Below are 17,927 nucleotides of genomic sequence, written 5' to 3' on the forward strand. Positions count from 1 at the left end.
GAGACCTTCAGGGCTCTTAATGATCCAAATGCTTGGGCTAAAGCCCATGTAGCAATTGCATCTAGCGGGTGTGTGTGTGTTCAAATCCACCTGTCACAGTTCAAAGGTAGAAGAAATTGTCACAAAATCAGGCACATAGTTTAAAAGGGTTTCACTTCATGTGCATTCATATGTTGCTAGGAATGTCCCATTTCCCCTGTTGTGTCCCCGTGTCTTCATGTGCCTTGAATGAAGAAAAAACACGGGCACTGTAAAAAAAATCAGTTTGGAGCATTTGAACTAAACTTGGAAACTCTTTCAAATATTTGCACAGTAACGAAAATACCAATATCATTTCAAAATGAAGGTTGTTCCTGGCCATGCAGGCGGTGAAGTGGATGAAAGCAAAGAAAGGAGGATGAGAAATCCAAAAAGTATTGAAAGACAGAGAGGGTAAGTGAGAGAAGGGAGAGAGAGGGAAGAGGAGAGTTTCCTGAGAGATTTGTGGCAGTGGGGGGGGGGAGGGATGAAGAGCTGCATCCCATATTTCCCATCAGGATGTCCCCCTCTGCCAGGAGCTTGATCCCACAGCAGGATGCTCTCTGCAGGCCTGTGCTTCTGTTCCCCTGGATGGAAAGAGACACATTACAAATCCTCCAAATATTTGATCTAGCAAATCAAACAAGATACCACCTTTAATGCTGTTGTGACACCTGCCTGGATCTTGTGTATGAAAACATGTTGGTACAAGTGACTCGTTTGTCATTTTAGGATCTGCTCTTCATTTCAAACAACCTCTGAGGCATCAATCACTTCAGTCACTCCGCTCTGTGCCCGAGAATTTCTGCTATGGAAGTCTCGCGGTGAAAAAAGATTTCAGAGCCGCAAAACAAATCCGGAGCGCTAAACTCAATCTGCAAAGTCAACATTTGAGAGGTCACATGCAGGCGTGGATTTGAGAGCAGCCGAGTGAGCACTTGTTTGAGATTCCAGCTGTTTTGGCGGCTTTCTCACACGATAGTTGACCACATGTTTGTCTTGTTTATGCCTATAAACCTTATTCTTTAGCCTATTCACATAATTGTGTTGTATTATAAATACAGATTTTGGTGATCAAACTGTTGCCTGTGGTATTTTAGATTTACTCCACTTGAATGTAGCCACACTCCGTGACAATATTTTCTTTTTCTGATAACCTTTCTATATCAGATCGTAGTAAAACAGACGACCTCATTAAATTATTCAAACATCTTTTTGTTTTTGAATCATAATCAAATAGTAAATGAAGTGAAAAACATCTGTTTAAGAGAAACAGAGAGACACATAGCTGGCAAATATGTTTACACTGAAATACCTATCGCTTGAAAGTTGAATCCTTTCCCAACAAATCAAAAAGGAATTTTGTCAATTCACGTCAATGTATCTTGATTTTCTCGATGATAAAGTCGAGGAACAAAAACTGCTCCGTGTCTCATCTGATCGAAAAACATCAACGCTCTTCGGCTTCATCAGGTGGCGACAGAGAGCATTTGTGTTCTTCCCGAAATTTCAAGGGATAGTTAAACATCTTGTGGAAAATAAGAACTAGTAAATACACATGCAATTGCTGGACAATGCACACACACACACACACACACACACACACACACTGTTTGCTCTGAAGCTTTTTCCCCTGTGTGAACAATCGGAGGAATCCCTCTGCTGTTTATAGCGCAGGCAGCAGGTTGAGCTGCCATGAAGAGAGAATGAATCATTTCATATAAGGAGAGAACTTACACACTATTACTGTTTATGTTTCCTGTTCCCCTGACTGCAGGATCGTATGTGCTGTGGTCTGTCCCTCCCCCTGCGTGTGTGTGTGTGTGGGGTTATGTGATCAAATGTGATTTAAAGGCCTCCCTCTGTCCCAGCGAGAGTGCCCTTGGCCTCCTGTGGAGGTGCGCAGTATTTCACTGAGATGGGCTAAGCATTTTCTGAGCCGGTACAGTAACACAACACAGCATTGGTAGAGAGCACAACAAGATCCCAACACAAGCCTGCAGGTGGACAGCTGGAATCTGTTTTAACTGGGAAAACAGTAGATAGACGTTATGAATCGGTGGCGGTGGTGATTGTCAGCATGCACGTCTATTTATAACAAACAACTCAAAGGCTGAGGGGACTGAACCAGGGTCGAACACAGCAACAGAGTTTAGGGTGACACCATGTGCTGCAGGCGATGAGGCAGAGGTCATATATGGGTGCAAACCAGTCAGCTCCTCATCCTCTTTCTCTCTCCTCCTGCTCCTCCCTTCCTATATTTAGTGAGAGCCTCTGAAGTACACAAGTGTGTGGTGTAACCTTGTTTGTGATAAGAGGCCAGAGTCTTGATACCTCTCCACCCTGCTGCGGCCCGTTCTGTCAGTAAGTGTTGAAGCAAGACTCCAAACTACAAGAAAAACTTGTGTGGAGCAGAGCAAGAGTCCACCTTTGGTTATCTGGTGTGTGTGTGTGTGTGTGTGTGTGAAAGCTGTTGGGCCACACTGCATTGAAACTGTACCATGAATTATTGAGCGGCAGATATCGACGAGGAGTCATGCATGTGTGTTTAAATTTACAGGCGGCGTGTTTAATAGTTAAGCATCTGCAGTGTGTGTGTGTGTGTGTGTATTTACATACTCCTGTGATGTTTGTGTATGTCAGTGAGGGGCAGGGCCAGTGAACCCCTCTGCAGTCTCAGTGACATCACTGACCAGCAGAGCATGACAGGCAGCAAGGCCACAAGCAGCAGAGAAATGTGGGTAATATTACCCACACTCCTCGCTGCTTTATTTATCCGCTCTGCCCCGCGGGTCCAGTTACTCTTTCACCGATGACGTAGACATAATGCTCTTATCGCTCTCCTTCTCCCTCCTTTTCATTTTGCACTATTGTGTGTGTTGTATGCATTCAGCAACTGGATGGATTTAGCCTTATGCGTCACTCTCTCTCTCTCTCTCTCTCTCTCTCTCTCTCTCTCTCCCTCTCAGCCTTTTCAATTCTATGATTCATGCGGCCGGCAGTTGTTTTCTCTCTGAAGAGGCACTTTAGGCTTTCAGGCGCTCTTCTCTCTTTCTGACAACCATTCTACTTCTGCGATTGAGCTTCGCAATGTCTCATTGGGAACAACAGCTGCTACTGACAAAATCCTGTGTACATGATGAATAATTTTTAAAAAGTGATTTTTATTAGTTAATGTGATATATGCTATATAAAGCCCAGAAAAGTTCAAATCATATTTATTTTCAGGAACGTAAATGGTTTCTAACCTATATTTTACAATTTGCCTGAAACAAATTTATCAACTAATCCTGGAAGAAAATCGAATGTGACTTGACTGGAAATGCATGTATAGGCTTCTGTGGTCCTGTTTAGTATTTATAAAGGATTCAAGGATTTATTCATCCACAATCTTCATCAGGATCAGGGGACAGATCCAGGGCTTTTTTATTTATCTTTAACATTGTGAGCGTTTTTCATCATTTGTGTTTAGTTCTCTGAGAATGATTCATGGTTCTAGATTAAAAAAAAAATCAGGCATGTTTAGGGGACTGATATTTAAGACCCGTGCCACAGCGTGAAAGAGTTAACATAAACTTCGGAGTTAATGTCTCATCAGCTCTTGTCAACTCCAAACAATGTTACTGAAAAAATCGGCACATTAAAACGAGAGATTTTACTGTAAAATATACATTTTGCTGCATCAATAGACTGTATGTCTCCATTACCTCCTGATGTCCAGGCATGAAGCTAAAGTATCCTGGATATGAACGCTGACACATTTGAAAACGATGACATCACTTGGAGCCAGAATCTGCACAGTAGTGATTGGGGTGCGGCGCTGCGGTATCAAGGTCGCACGGATTCACTTCATCGCAAGTCAGTCTCTCTAAATAACTAATTAAAAGAAACTGAGCAAAATGAGCATTAAAGAAAAAAAACAGCAGTGTGATTAAAAATGACCATATGACAGAAACATGACCTGTGTTAAAGACAAGTCCCTGCAGAGCATGTATGTGAAAACCTTTGTAATTTGAGCCTGTTTAATGAAGATTCTAATTTACAGGTGATTCTCAATCCATTGCTCCATCACAGCCTCACCCAGCCACTTCTCTCCTCGCTCACACCCCCCCCCCCCTCCCTCTCCACCTCTCCTCCCGTGCCACTCCTATCTTCTTGTCATCTCTCCATCCTCCACCTCTCAAGGGTTTAGTCCTCCTTGATGCCTCTCAGCAAAGTCTCAGTGGTGGTGGGCGATATATAGCTCTTGATCCCCCCCACTGTTTTATCTGATGTGGCCCCAGCAGGGCCCTGAGCTGTGCTGACCTTTCCCAGGAGCGCTCCCGTGTCACGTTCATCTGGAGAAACCTCTGGAGAGAGGCTGGTGGAAATATTAAAAGTCTTCCATCATCACAAGCAGCAACAAGCTGACATCTGCGTGTGTGTGTGTGTGGGGACCATAATGGACAAAATCGAACACTTCTGCCAAGTACAACATATGAAGAAAGATCGCAGTCAAAGGATTGGTTACACTTCCCTCTTGTGGGTGAGGTGAAGTTACTTCGCAGAGAATATCTTTCAGAACACAGCGTTATCTCTAAAACTCATTTCAAAAATGTTGTATTTCTCCCCCTGGTGGTTGTTTGTGAGTAGGGAACATAGACTGAACTATTCTTTTGTTTCTTTTCATTGGTTGTTTTAGTCATGTGACACAGCCAGGTCAAAGGTCAGAGATGACAAACAGGAAATCCTGTTGTCACCAAGTGGCATGTGGTCGGTGTGCAGCTCCAGCCACCTTATCCATCTTTTGTTTGTGTCTTGGAAAAAATAGTTTGTAAGTACAAATACAGTTAACAATTAAGTACTTCTACTCCTACTGTTGGCAGTTTATATACATATACATAATATTGCTAATGTTGAGTTGTGTTGTTTAAATAGCAGAATCCATACTCCGGCCTCTGACTTGAAACCTGTTTGCTATCTGTCGATTCATGTACAGGCAAACATGTCGAGGGCAGAATAGTTATCGTAATTAAGATCACACATACTTTTATAACTCAGGTTATTGAATGTTTGCCTTTTCCCTGAACACTGAATAAGCAGGGAATTAAAATCTGGTGTCAACGAAAAGCTTTAGATAGAATCAAATGAGCGACTGAAAGATTACTCACAGTGTCTTTAACTAAAAATCTACAATCATGCTTGTTAGCCAAAACATATCGGAAGACAGACGTAGTTTTACAGTGCATGCATGTATGAGGGCCCAGATTTATAGGTCAGCAGTGAAAATGAGTGCATTAAAAACGGCACGCTGTTTACTGAATATTATCGAGCGCTGGCCATTTAACAATCTTTTGCAATTACACTGCTCACGAATGCATAACGCGGCCCACATGTCTTCCTCCGGGGGCCACATGAGAAATGAAATGTGATAGATGTTCTATATTCCTCCACAAGATCAATTTCATGAGTTACAGTTATGGGATGGCTCATTAAAATGCAAATGTGTTCATTTATAAGAACAACTAATATTATGTCTGTCCTTGAATGTGACTTCTGTCACGGAGCCTTTCATGTCAGCAGCTCTTGTGGCTGCTGTATTTAAAAGGCAAACTGAATAGAGGCAAAACATGTAGCTGCTGTGGGTCAGGCTCAATGCACTTTTAGTTATAATTAATAATAATAATAGTCTCTGGGTTACAGAACAGTTTCATGTAAATGTCTGAGTGAAGAAGAGAACAGTCAATCATCCTTTGCAAATCACGTGTGCCCCCAGAAACTACATCCATGTCCTTGCCAGACCACAGAGATGAGCGAACCCGAGGACTGATGTAACAAGGTTAGTTGTGACTGTTATGTCAAGGCAACGTAAAGATATGAAGAGAACAGTGTCTAATATATTTTATACTGTCTGTTTCAATATAAGAATCAGTATTAGTACTGTGATTGTGCTCTTAGTTGCCAACGCTCATTTTATTGTGCGGCTGAGATGTTTTCTATTTATGTGCGAACAAAGTGTCTCTGTGTATTTCGTTTTCTCATTGAGTCTACTATGAAGCAAGTTAGCTTAGCATAAAGACTGTAAATGGGAGGGGTAGCATGGTTCTAGCTAGGTGATGAAATGTGACTACTAATGCTTGTTTTGACTTGTACAAAAACCAAAGTGAAAAAAGACAGTTTGCCATTTAGCTAGAAGTTATGTACCCAACATTTTTTAAGACTATTTATTGTCTTAAACCACTGCTCTTGTTTTGTGTAATGGACCTGTCGTCCTATCGACCTGTCGTCGCTTGAGGAGGTTTTTATATTGTGTTTGTGTAACATTTGCTAATCCACATTATGATTTTCAATAAGAAGTCACCACCTGTAACATGAAGTTATTTTGTGGTGAAGCATGTTGTATCATATGCAAACATATCCCTAGATTCACCTCCCTCCAGCCACAGACTCTGTAATACAGATGTGTCTCCCACTATCTCCCTGTTAACTTATTGATGACGTCCTCCTGTGTATTATGGTTCGTCTTTACCTGAAGGCGAACAGACATAGGTGCTCTGCTCCACAGTTGCTGGTGTGTCTGAACTCTTGGATGGCTGAGGAAACTAGATTATGATAGTTTGTGCCTCAGACCCCTCGGGACCAAATGGAATAGAAAGATGAAGTAAAGAAATCCTCTCTTCACTATATCCTACATTGTATTTCTGGGAAAGTTCCTGAAACAGAATATTGCTGACCACATGTTTTGAAAAAAAACATGAAGACAGGATAATATTTCATGAATAAAAGCAATTCAACATGCTGTATGCATTGTAAAAAAAGAAAAGAAAAGAAAAAGATGATGAAGCAAGACTAGAAAAATAACTTGCCACTGCCAGCTCCATTATGCCCCCTCATGGTTTTCATTAATAACACATTGAAGTGGAAGGTGTGCTTATCCTCTTGAATGTTTGGGATGTGGAAATGTAATAGCCTTGTGTGCATTGCTCAGACACACACACATACAGAGCTCACGCAAACAATACACACGTGCATAGACAAATGTTTTTGCTTTCACCACGATGTGATTACTGAGCATCTTTAGGTGCAGTTGCAGGCGTGTGGTGAGATGGAGCCATAAATCTCTAGCAGGGAGACTGAATCTGCAAAACATTTACTGTAAGAACACCAGGGCTTTTGGCTGGGAGATGATTTTTTTAAACTACTAATGTGCTGTTAGACAGGAATTCTTCACATTTAGTGTTGATTTTCCATTCAAGGCTTGTGAGATTTGGGTAAGTAAGTAAGACGACCGTAGATGAAAAGATTTTAGCTAAACTTACTGATGAGAGACTTCGGAGTTGGTAAGAAATTACAGGCATCTGCATGGGGAGGTAAATTATCACAACCTCCGACACATGTATTGTCAGAAACATATCTCTGTGCTGCCCCCTAGTGAAAGTATTGTTAAACAACCGTACATGAAGAACACATGGGAGTATGTGGACAGTGATTGTTACATTATTTGCATAAATGAGACTTAAGGGTATTTTTGACAGTTTTAGAAATTAGGTTTCTTGCCTCTGCTGCAATAAATGTGAAGCTACCATGTGCATGGTTAGCTTAGCATAAATGCAAGATGCAGAAGAAGAGACTGCTAGCCTGGCTGTGTCCAACATTACCAAACTCTGCCTACCAGCATCTTTAAAGCGCACTAGTTTGCATGTTTTATCTTGTTTGCATAAAAACAACATTTAGTATTTATTATAATAGTTTGCCCTTATCTCAATGCTAAGCTATGCTAATCCAACCAACCAACTGCTGTAGCTTCTAAACAATCACAAGTGTTGTGTCAATCTGCTCATTCAACGCTCAACAACAAAGAGATGAGACATATTTCACAAAATGTTAAACTGTTTCCTTAAGATTGTACTTGAAGTCATGATTGTAGTTTTTTTATCGATGCAGGCAAAGTCCCTTGACACAGTCATTTGAAATGTGCATTGAAAATGAAAAGAAATGGTGTCGTTTAACATGTGTGAAATCTGCTGAATCCTAATTTTGCAATCTGTCACTGCCAACAATAATTCTGTCGACAGTACAAAATGTACAGATGAATCATTCGGGCACGGTGTCTCAATGATTTCATCCGTCCTGCTCTGCTGTCCGTCACACTCGGCCCTTCTGCTTTTAACATTATTTTGTTATATATATATCTTTCTGACGCCTGACACCTTCCATGCCTCCTGAGTGAGTTTCTTTGTCTTTGCGACTCACTGTGAGCTGTGGAAACTGTCAAAGACGAGTTCCCATGACAACTTCCATCCGGCATTAACAGCATGAAGTGTCGGGGAATATCCAAGTGTATTTGTAATGGATAGCGGATGTGAGTGGAAGCAATTTGTAAAGTTAATTGAAACTTGGACATACGTATGTGGGTGAAAGGTGATCCCTGATATTGCCACTATAGAGAATCGTATTATTTGTATTCATATGCATTGTTTCACAAGAGCCAGATCAACACAAATCTAAATGAACCCCAACCAACCTTTGTTCTCCAAATATTTCAAGGACTTCTACAACTGTTGCTATGCTACAAGAATTTCCTCATTGAAATCCCCGAGAATTCATAGTGACCTAAAAAAATTCACATTTTACGCAAGCAATGGTGACTGTGTATGACATGACGGTTTGCCTCAATGAGATAATCATCTACAGTTTGATTTAGCAAAGGTCAGAGTAATGGTGGTGTGTTGTCATGAAATAAATCATGTTGTGACTTGTCTGTGCAAGAAGCCTGAAGTTGTCACTCCCACATATCTACCTGTCTTTCTCATCTACTGTGGGTGTTCTCACTCTTTAACCTCTCTAATCCACACTTTTCAAGCTGCTCCATCTCAGTCTTCAAATCTCAGTAGAAGTGTGAACTCTCGTATCTGTTAAGGATTTCCAGGCCTCAAAAATATCCTGAACGTATTTCTTAAGCATTTTTCTTTCACACATAACTCCTGCAAGACCAGGACACATCTGCAAAGCTGCAGTTTTGAGATACAATCTAACTGAAACTCCAATTTATAAATCTTCCCTTCAGGGATGTGAACCTCTATTTCATATATGTCAAACGAAATTAATCTCTGGCCGCTCTTCCCTCATCTGTGTCTGCTGCTTTCTCTCTCCGACACATGAAATACAGCAGGAAGAATTATGGCTTTTTGGTTTTTACTGGATGCCCCACACACACACACACACACACACACACACACACACACACACACACACACACACACACACACACACACACACACACACACACACACACACACACACACACCTGCATGGCTAAAAGACATACAGCAGGGCAGAGGGGGAATTAAATTTACTAATTTATCTGCCAAGGTTGAGCTGCAGCTGTGCAACATGGCTGCCTGACCTCTGGGATGCCTCGCAGGAGCATCAGTCTCCTTCATGACAAGCTGAGGTGAAGAACCAGTACATCTTAGCCCAAAGGGGAGGATAGAATTTCAGCGTGCAGGGGCATCCTCTTTTTATGGGATATAGGAAGAGATTGATGATAGATTGAAAATCAATGCACCATGGTGTCTGATGTGCTGTTCGGGTGTTTGGGGCTGAGAATAGTCCGGTTTCCATTTCATGTCTTGTAATTTTGATAAAAGGTGTGAAACTTAATTATTGGTGAAAATTGAAATGATAAAATGTTGGAAATGTGATAGATGTATAAAATGTGGGTGTGAAATATGCAAAACTCCTTGGACTGGAAATTTCAGGTTATCACAGATCAGTTTAGTTTGATATTGCATTTTCATAATCACACAAATCTTGCTCAACAGGTAATTGCTACACATCTAGATTCTAATCGGCATTGGTGTGGTGCAGCGTTGTCACCTCACAGCAAAGAGGTTCTTGGTTCAACATCTTGGCTTGAATCCCGGTCCTTTCTGTGTGGATTCGGCTCTATATTCACACCTTATCAATGAAAAGACAAAGGTGTGACCTTTTAAATGAGCCACTGTTGAAACCTGTCCACGTTTGCTTGAAACTGTTTCTAGTCGATTGCTGCAGGCTTGTTATGTCACTTTGCCTGTCCTCCCATAGCTGAAAGCCTTATCACTATCTGGTTGTGTAAACTTGTTTTGACATGAAGCAAAGCTTTCAGCCATGGAGAACCTTTCATGTGCAATAACACCACTTGTGCAATTTGTGTACTATTACTGTTCATCATATTAATTAAATATCATGTGCAATATTTAAATTTATTTCATAATATTTCATTTCAATATAATGTGCAATGTATCAATTTCAATAGCAGGTGCAATATCACATATCACTTCATCATCTCCCTCATCATTTCATTTCTGCTTACTAGCTAAATATTAGTTTCTCTGTCTAATGTAACTTTGCTTATGCTTGTCTTATTCTCATTTCTATTGATATCTATAATGGGGACTGATTCTGCATTACTTGGTATAGACTTAATCTTTTTTATTTAGTTTACAATGCACTTGCACTTTAACATTTATTGTTATAATCACTTACATTTCAGATTATTTTCACTGTATTTATTCTACTATATATTGTTCTGTACTGTACAAGCTAGCATACAAATTTCCTTTGGGATTAATAAGAAAAGAAAGTCCTATGTTTTGTCTTATTATATATATATGAATATAAAATGTAATTAACCCTAATGCAACAGTATGTCAGCAGACTAAAAGTCAAAGTGTGACGTTAGTGAAACTGTTTGGTGTAGAATCTGGTTAGAAGCGGTTTTACGTCTGTGTTGTGCTGCCACTGACTTGATTTTCATTAGGTGGTTGCAAGCTGTTTCCAGTCTAAGCTAAGCTAACTGACTGCTTACTAGAGCAACGAGAATATTAAACTAAAAACACATCAGGTGCATTGTATTAACACCCATAAGGAAACTCTTCTCTGACAAAATCGTGTTCATCAACCGCTTAGCTAGATTTCAGTCCAGAGAATCTGTCACTTCCTTGAGGAGAGCAACTGAGGAGGCCGAGAGAGTAGCTTTGGTTGGGTATGTATAGCAAGGCTAATCGCCCCAGGCCATGGGAACCAGCTAGCTGCAGGGCTAATAATACGCCGGATTGCTGCTTCGTGTCACAAGTCAGAGAGCTGCTCTGCCAGGGAAGACAGTGACCCACAGTGGGAGGGGATTGAGGTCAGCTCGATACTTTCTGCCACCAAAGCTAGCTAAAGCTTATTCAAGGGGAATAAGTAGCACTGGAAGCTATTTCAGTGCATGTACCAGGCAGACGGAGAAAAGAGTTGTTCAATTATCCTATTGTGAGCTTGCAGAAAGTGTAACTTTATATAATGGTTAAACTGTGTGAACAGTCCGAATCCCAGAGACACACAAGGACCAGTTTTAACATTGACTGGATTAGTATTAAGAGCACTGCCTTGTTGTAATTGTTTCCTGTGCTTGTGCATTCAGGAGCAGGCAGCAGTGTATAGATTTCTGTCTGTGTGTTGTTTACAGTTGAAAGATTCAAACCTTCACCGCAGGCATCCTGTCACCTGACTATTTGTCTCTTGTGTCAAAATGCAGCTTTCATTTCAAGTTAAAAACCAACTTAAAATTTGATCCTACAAAGTGAAAAGCCTCTCTCGTGATGAACCTGCACTGAATATCAATACCCGCTGTAAAACAGTCATTACCCGTTGGTGCTCAGTTCCTTCAGGATCGAAGAAATCAACAGCATGTGACCTTCAATGATCACCTCTCAACTTGAGAAACATGTTGGCTCTAATTGAATCCTGTCATTCTGCACCTGATACGATGGCACTGCCTCTCAAGCCTTCTACCCAGTCACTGTCCATAAATATTTCATTCTGTATTGACTCTCCCTGTCAATATTTCTGATACGTAAAAGGGGCTGTTAAAATTCATGAAGGGTACGGGTGTGTAGGTCACAGAGCAGCTGAAATGAGCACGGCAGTCTCACGAACCCTGCAGAAATTCTTTAAAATCAGAGGCGTATTTTTTCCGCAGGATATCGACCCAGCCCCGTAATATTAGGTGCCTCAAGATTTTCTCGCTTTACCTGAAAATCTGATCCACAAACTGCCTCCTCTTCTTCAGAGGCTGTTTGTGGATCTGAGAACTGACCCAAATTGAAATAACAGAAATTGGAGGATGAAAAAAAAAAAAAAAAAAAAAAAACAGAAGAGAAAAAGAAGCCAAGTTTAAAGTGGAAACAAGTTGGCTCTCCTGCCAGTTTCTCTCTGCTCTGCCTCTAATTCATTCACTTTCTATGATTCATTATGAACCAATGCAGCCTGAGCAAATTCCTTCTTTTGCTCTGCTGTAGAAGATTTCCCCTCACGTTTGCAAAACTTCGGTATATTATTCCTCCCTGGTTAATTTGTAAGGATAGCCACGTTGTCTTGGACGGGATCCGTTGGCCTACAACTGTTCCGGGTCACTACACACTCGTAGGTTTCAGCCAAGCTAACGTATAACTAAGCTCCATCCGTCCTCAGTTTAGCAGCGTTGCACGGTGCTTGACAAATTATCAACAGCAGGGAGAGTGGTGGCTTTCTCCTCCGACAGCTGCATCATATTTATTTCTCTCTTTCTTGGCCTCCTATCTTCCTGTCTTTATAGCGTCTCTCTCTCTCTCTCCTCTCTCCAGCATCCTAAATTTTTGATTTCCTTCTCCTTTTCTCTTTCACATATCCTCAATTTTTTCAAACTTTGTAAATAAAAAGTCTCTGTTACGGTTTCCCTTTTCCCCCCGCGTCTCTCTTCATTCTCTTCTCATTTCCTTTTTGGACACTAAACCTTTTCGGGGAAAGCTGCAGGCAGCCCTGGCTCTCACAACAAGCAAACATTCAGCCCCCGGAAGTGAACTCTCTCTCATTCTCTCCCTCCCTTTTTGTTTCGGCTATACGCCGAATGGAAGCAGGCAGCAGTTCTGTGAATAAGTGGGAATCTGAGAGTCATTTTTTCAGCACTGAACAAATTTTTGAAACACCATACAGACGTGAAATACAAATGCAGCAAAGCCATCTGAAAAGTACTGTTCACACCTGACATTTTCAGAGAAATGACTGTTGATTAATCTCCATGAAGAACATTGGCTTCTGCAGCTCTGTGTACTTGCAGTATTTCCATCCCTGCAGACCGTCTGCAGTGTTGACAAAGTAAACATGAGAGGGAGGCCGGCCACCGCATCAGCAAATGCCATGACCAGGTTGCACTCTTGATTCTGTTCATATTTGCTGTGATTATGTCTGTTTCTCTGGTGCTAAAGTACGCCAGCACTGATGCAAAACTAGAACGGCACCCAGTAGAATGCACACCTCCACCAAGGCCGAACAGTCCCTTTGGAAAAACCACAATAAATTCACTTAGATCTAGATTTATATTTCTGCACCAAACACACTCTCAGATCTCAGTTCCTTAAATGTACCTGATTTATTTATTTATTTATTATTTATTTATTTATCAAGTTCCATGAATTCTCTGAGAAATCTACAAAAATTTTGAAAAACATCCTTGATCCGCCCCCTGATCCGGATCCATACCAAAATGTTAAAGGTTCTTCACTGATCCATTCCTCATCCTTCCACTAAGTTTCATGGAAATCATTTTAGTAGTTTGTATAGAATTCTGCTACAAACAAATGCTGATGACATCATAACCTCCCAGGCAGCTGAACTATTCTGCTCATGAGTAAACAAATGCCCAAATACAATTGTGTGAAGGTTGAACATTTTGTAAGAATTTTTTCAATTATTTGTTTTTTCGGTTAAAATTATGCATTAATATTCATCAACACAAAAAAAATCCCCAAATGTGTCTGTTCTGACAGCTCAAAAAGAAGGCAAGGGATTTCTTTCATTTTCGACGGCAGGTTTCGCCTCTTTGCTGACGCCTTCCCTTCCAATCTAAACACAGATCGTTTTATGTATTCTGAGTGATGCTGAGCACACTGCAAACATTAGCTAAATGGATTAAAATTTGAGTGACTTTTCTGGGTAAACATTGTTAGACGTCTTGACGGAGAAAGCAGGTCCCATCTTACTCTTCTTCAAACAGCGTGTTTGACTAAAGAAATGGCTTGTTTTACATCGATAGCTGGCGAAAGACAAGCGGTGTCTCAGTCGAAGGGGCCAATTCAATAGCATCTATTCTCTCCTGCAATGATAAACGTGGACAGATGATGGGACATTAAAATAATAGTAAAAGAGGAATATTTCATTATTTTTTTTGATTGATCCAATATTGTGCCTTACGCATATACTGCAACATATGATTTTAACTGAATTGTAATTTTCTGTGCACGCCGGTTTGATCAGGCCTGTGCCTGACGACTTTAAAACGCTGTCGAAGCGTGAAGCCTGCATGAAATAGAATGTAAACACACGCTGTGCTCGCAGCACAGTCAGTCATGTTTAGATTTTCTTTTTTTTTACGGCACATAACTCTCGCCCTTACACATTGCACCCTGAGGTGTCGGAGCAGTGCTTTATGACTTTTCAGGAGAGGCTGAAAGATTGGATGGTCACGCCTTAATACCTTGAAGGTCACCATGTTGGAAACAGGCGTCGATATACAGTACTCTACTATAAAAGAGAAACAGAAATAAACAAACACAAACAGAGGTCTGATAAAATAATGCCTGAAACTTTTATTCGAGAGAGAAATGACTAAACCAGCAAAAAGAGCCTGTTTTCAGTGCCGAGAAGTGGGTTGAGTTTAGGTGTGCAGGTTTTTTATTTTTATTTTCATCAGCTCAATACTGTGGGATTTATGCCGCCCCTGTCAAAAAGTGCCCTGGCCCTGTGCTTTATGGCACTAATATCAATCAGAGCTGGAGTGCAGAGAGCATATAGGGAGTGTAATATGTGTCCTGGTTCTCCACAAGCAAACCCATCACTCTGCCTCTACTGTCTGAGATTAGTGTGTTTATGGATGGTAAAAATGTAAGAGCTAAACATATGATGACTTAAGCTTAATAATTTTGTACTTCATAGAATAAGAGTTATTACAGATATGAATATCTTCTTAAATGAAAAATTCGATTTCGGTGATATTGCCCCATGTGTCATTTTCAACTCAGTGAACATGAAATTCATTTTGGAGCTGTTTTCAAAAGCAGATTGAAAACTTTACCTTAAACTAAACTATTTTACAAACTCCTACCATCATTGTTATTTCTTCTTTTTTTATTTTATTATTGTACTTTTACTCTCTGTACCCGTTGTTCGACTACTTTCTGTTTTTTTCATTTGTTTTCTTTTAATTTTGTCTCTGTTGTGTTTTTATTCTGTGTATGAAGCTCACTGAATAAAACCCTTGCCATCACGTATGCAGCATCTTCCAATGATGTTCTGACATGAACCCTGTGAATGCAGCAAATCAAGTAACGAGTTTAATCTTATTTAAAGTGGTTGTTACTATATGTTTACATCATTCACAATAGTCAAATCACATTTTCTCCATCTTGTATTTACTTTTGTGCTTTTAATGATTTTAACAAATATTTAAATATTTTCACAATCAACAATTATTCAATTTACACTATAGTTATGTCTCCCATATGTTTTGTATGAATTCACACCAAAAAAACCCTGTCTAATGAATAGCTATCTTAAATGGGTCTCCACATCTAAGCAGATGGTGATAATATATGTCACAGTAACTTTAACGCTAAAGGTCACAGTGGATTCGTATAATAATTCTCTTGCCTCTGATCCAGCAGTTGTGAAAATCACCCTGATGTAAATGCTTTGACGGCTGTGGTCACTGTGTTCTGGGTCAAAGAGCTGCCACCTCCATGTTGCATCACCTGGATCGATCGTGCTGAGGGTTATTCAGGAAATGGAGGAAACACTCCAATGATTGTCCAGCATCCAATCAGACCGGCTGTCTGGATCTTACTGAATCTGAAACGAACTCAAATCTACCTCAGATATATAAACTGTATATAGATATATCTAGAGATATACGTAGATATATATATCTAGAGATATATGTAGATAATTTGAACCAAAATTAGCACAATGGCGATCGGGGGAGCTGTGGTAGCGAGGTCCTGCCGATAGATGCTGTCTGTTAATCATGAGTTGGTCTCAACTCATTTTTATAATGTCGAATAACTAATTAAAACCAATTATCGAAACATATGAGCAGTAGAACAAACATGAGCGTGATGAAAACTACGGCAAAAAAACAAACCATTTTCCTGAATTTATTTCACATAAATTTTGACTTTTTAATTGACCACTCACTAACATGGAGGAGGCAGGGTTTTATGGCAAGTACTGCAGCCAGCTAGTAGTGGGTGACTGAGACGTTGTTGGGAGCTGTTATATTCAACTCTGATGCTCTATAATCCAGCTGAGGGAGCATCCAGCCCAGTGCAACCAAATGAACTGTGGTAATCTCTTCATTTAACAACATGTTTTATGTTCAATTATGCTTTTATGGAGGGACCATAAACATAGTTTTATTCAACACTATTAATTATACTGAAGTGGACATTGTCACACTGATTTTAATGCAATTACATTGTCATTGTTGGTTGATTTTCAAGGTTGCATTTGTACTAACCTACTTGCAGAGGCAGGATCTTATATTCACATTTTTCCATTACCTTTAGCTATGTACACTGTCATCCAGCAGGTTTGTTCAACCTTTTTCTTAAAGTTACAATACAATAATAGTAATAATAATAATATAATCATAATAATAACTTTTTTTATTTACCACGTTTCAGAGGAGTTCATGCAGAGAAAAAAAAAATTAGAATACAAAACATCAAATGCAACAAGCAAAATAATACAATAGCATTTAAAATCAAAGCCAGATAATATCATACAAAATGAAAATGGAAGGCAACAAATAAAATAACAATTTAAGCATAAAACAAAACAAAATTGCGAAAAGCAAATCATCTTCAACAGATTCTTGCTTCAAGGTTTACAGTTTAGGCTTTGAGCTTCCACATATCCTCAGCTGCACAGTTGCGCCCTGGTTTCCAAAAAGTCTGGTTAGGAGTTCCTGCAGTGGGCCAGTATACTGCTGTTATCAGTCAGTGTAACATCTCAGCCTCTAACTTTAACAGATAGGTAGTAATAATGTTTCTAAGCTCAATATATTTGAACTGTGTGTGTGGTGTTACTGTATTCTGCGGTGCTTTGGTGTCCCATCATTTATTGTGGCCTTACCAGTCTCAGTATAAGTGCACGCTGTTAGTTTGGGGCTTTGGGGACTTGCCGCCATTCCAGTGATTCACAACAACACTGGTGGTTACACTGTTGCCAAGTGATGGGAATCGCTGCCCTGTGGCCGCATATCAACAACCATGTCACAAAACTACAACCAACAAACCACTAAAACTAAACTGAGATGGTCACACACACATGCTGGAACACACACAGGCACAGCAGCTGGAGTTGGCTGCCTGAACTAGCTTGCAAGTGTCGCTGTATCTGTCTCTGACGTTTGTGCTGTTGTCACAAAGTTGCACAGTCACATCTGGATCTGCAAAACTTTGAATGGAAAACATTCTGCAGATGCCAAAGAGGCAGGAGGCAATTAAAACCAACAGTCATCCAGTGACGGACAGAAGACTCTCCGCAGTAATAAGCCCCGGGATTACTGAAGAGAATGTGGGATGTAAATTTTTGAGACTAAAATATGAGCCTCATCTCACCTGCATTGTAACCATGTGCGCGTGTTTCCTCAGCCATGAACTTTTGTCTTATCCTCTAAGTGGCCTGACCTGGCCTTCTGCCCTCTGCACTCAATTAGAGTGATATGCAACCACTGTGCTGAGGCCAAACCCGCTGCACTAAATTAATTCATTATGCTAAAACCAAAGTTTGAAAGCCCCCTTTTTTCTCCACGGATCTTGTTATCTTTTGATCATCGTACCAACATGGAAAATTGAACCTCAGACAAT

The 17,927-nt window shown here is 40.3% G+C and overlaps 1 long non-coding RNA gene across 1 annotated transcript; it reads left to right on the forward strand.

Annotated features, from left to right (window-relative positions):
* The first annotated feature begins 2,271 nt into the window (after positions 1-2,271).
* On the forward strand, positions 2,272-10,243 carry LOC138407651 (uncharacterized). Its single transcript, XR_011240986.1, has 3 exons — positions 2,272-2,382; positions 3,740-3,876; positions 4,064-10,243. It is a non-coding gene; the product is annotated as an uncharacterized lncRNA (long non-coding RNA).
* Positions 10,244-17,927: the final 7,684 nt, after the last annotated feature.

Source organism: Paralichthys olivaceus, chromosome 5, assembly GCF_024713975.1.
Source record: "Paralichthys olivaceus isolate ysfri-2021 chromosome 5, ASM2471397v2, whole genome shotgun sequence".
NCBI lineage: Eukaryota > Metazoa > Chordata > Actinopteri > Pleuronectiformes > Paralichthyidae > Paralichthys > Paralichthys olivaceus.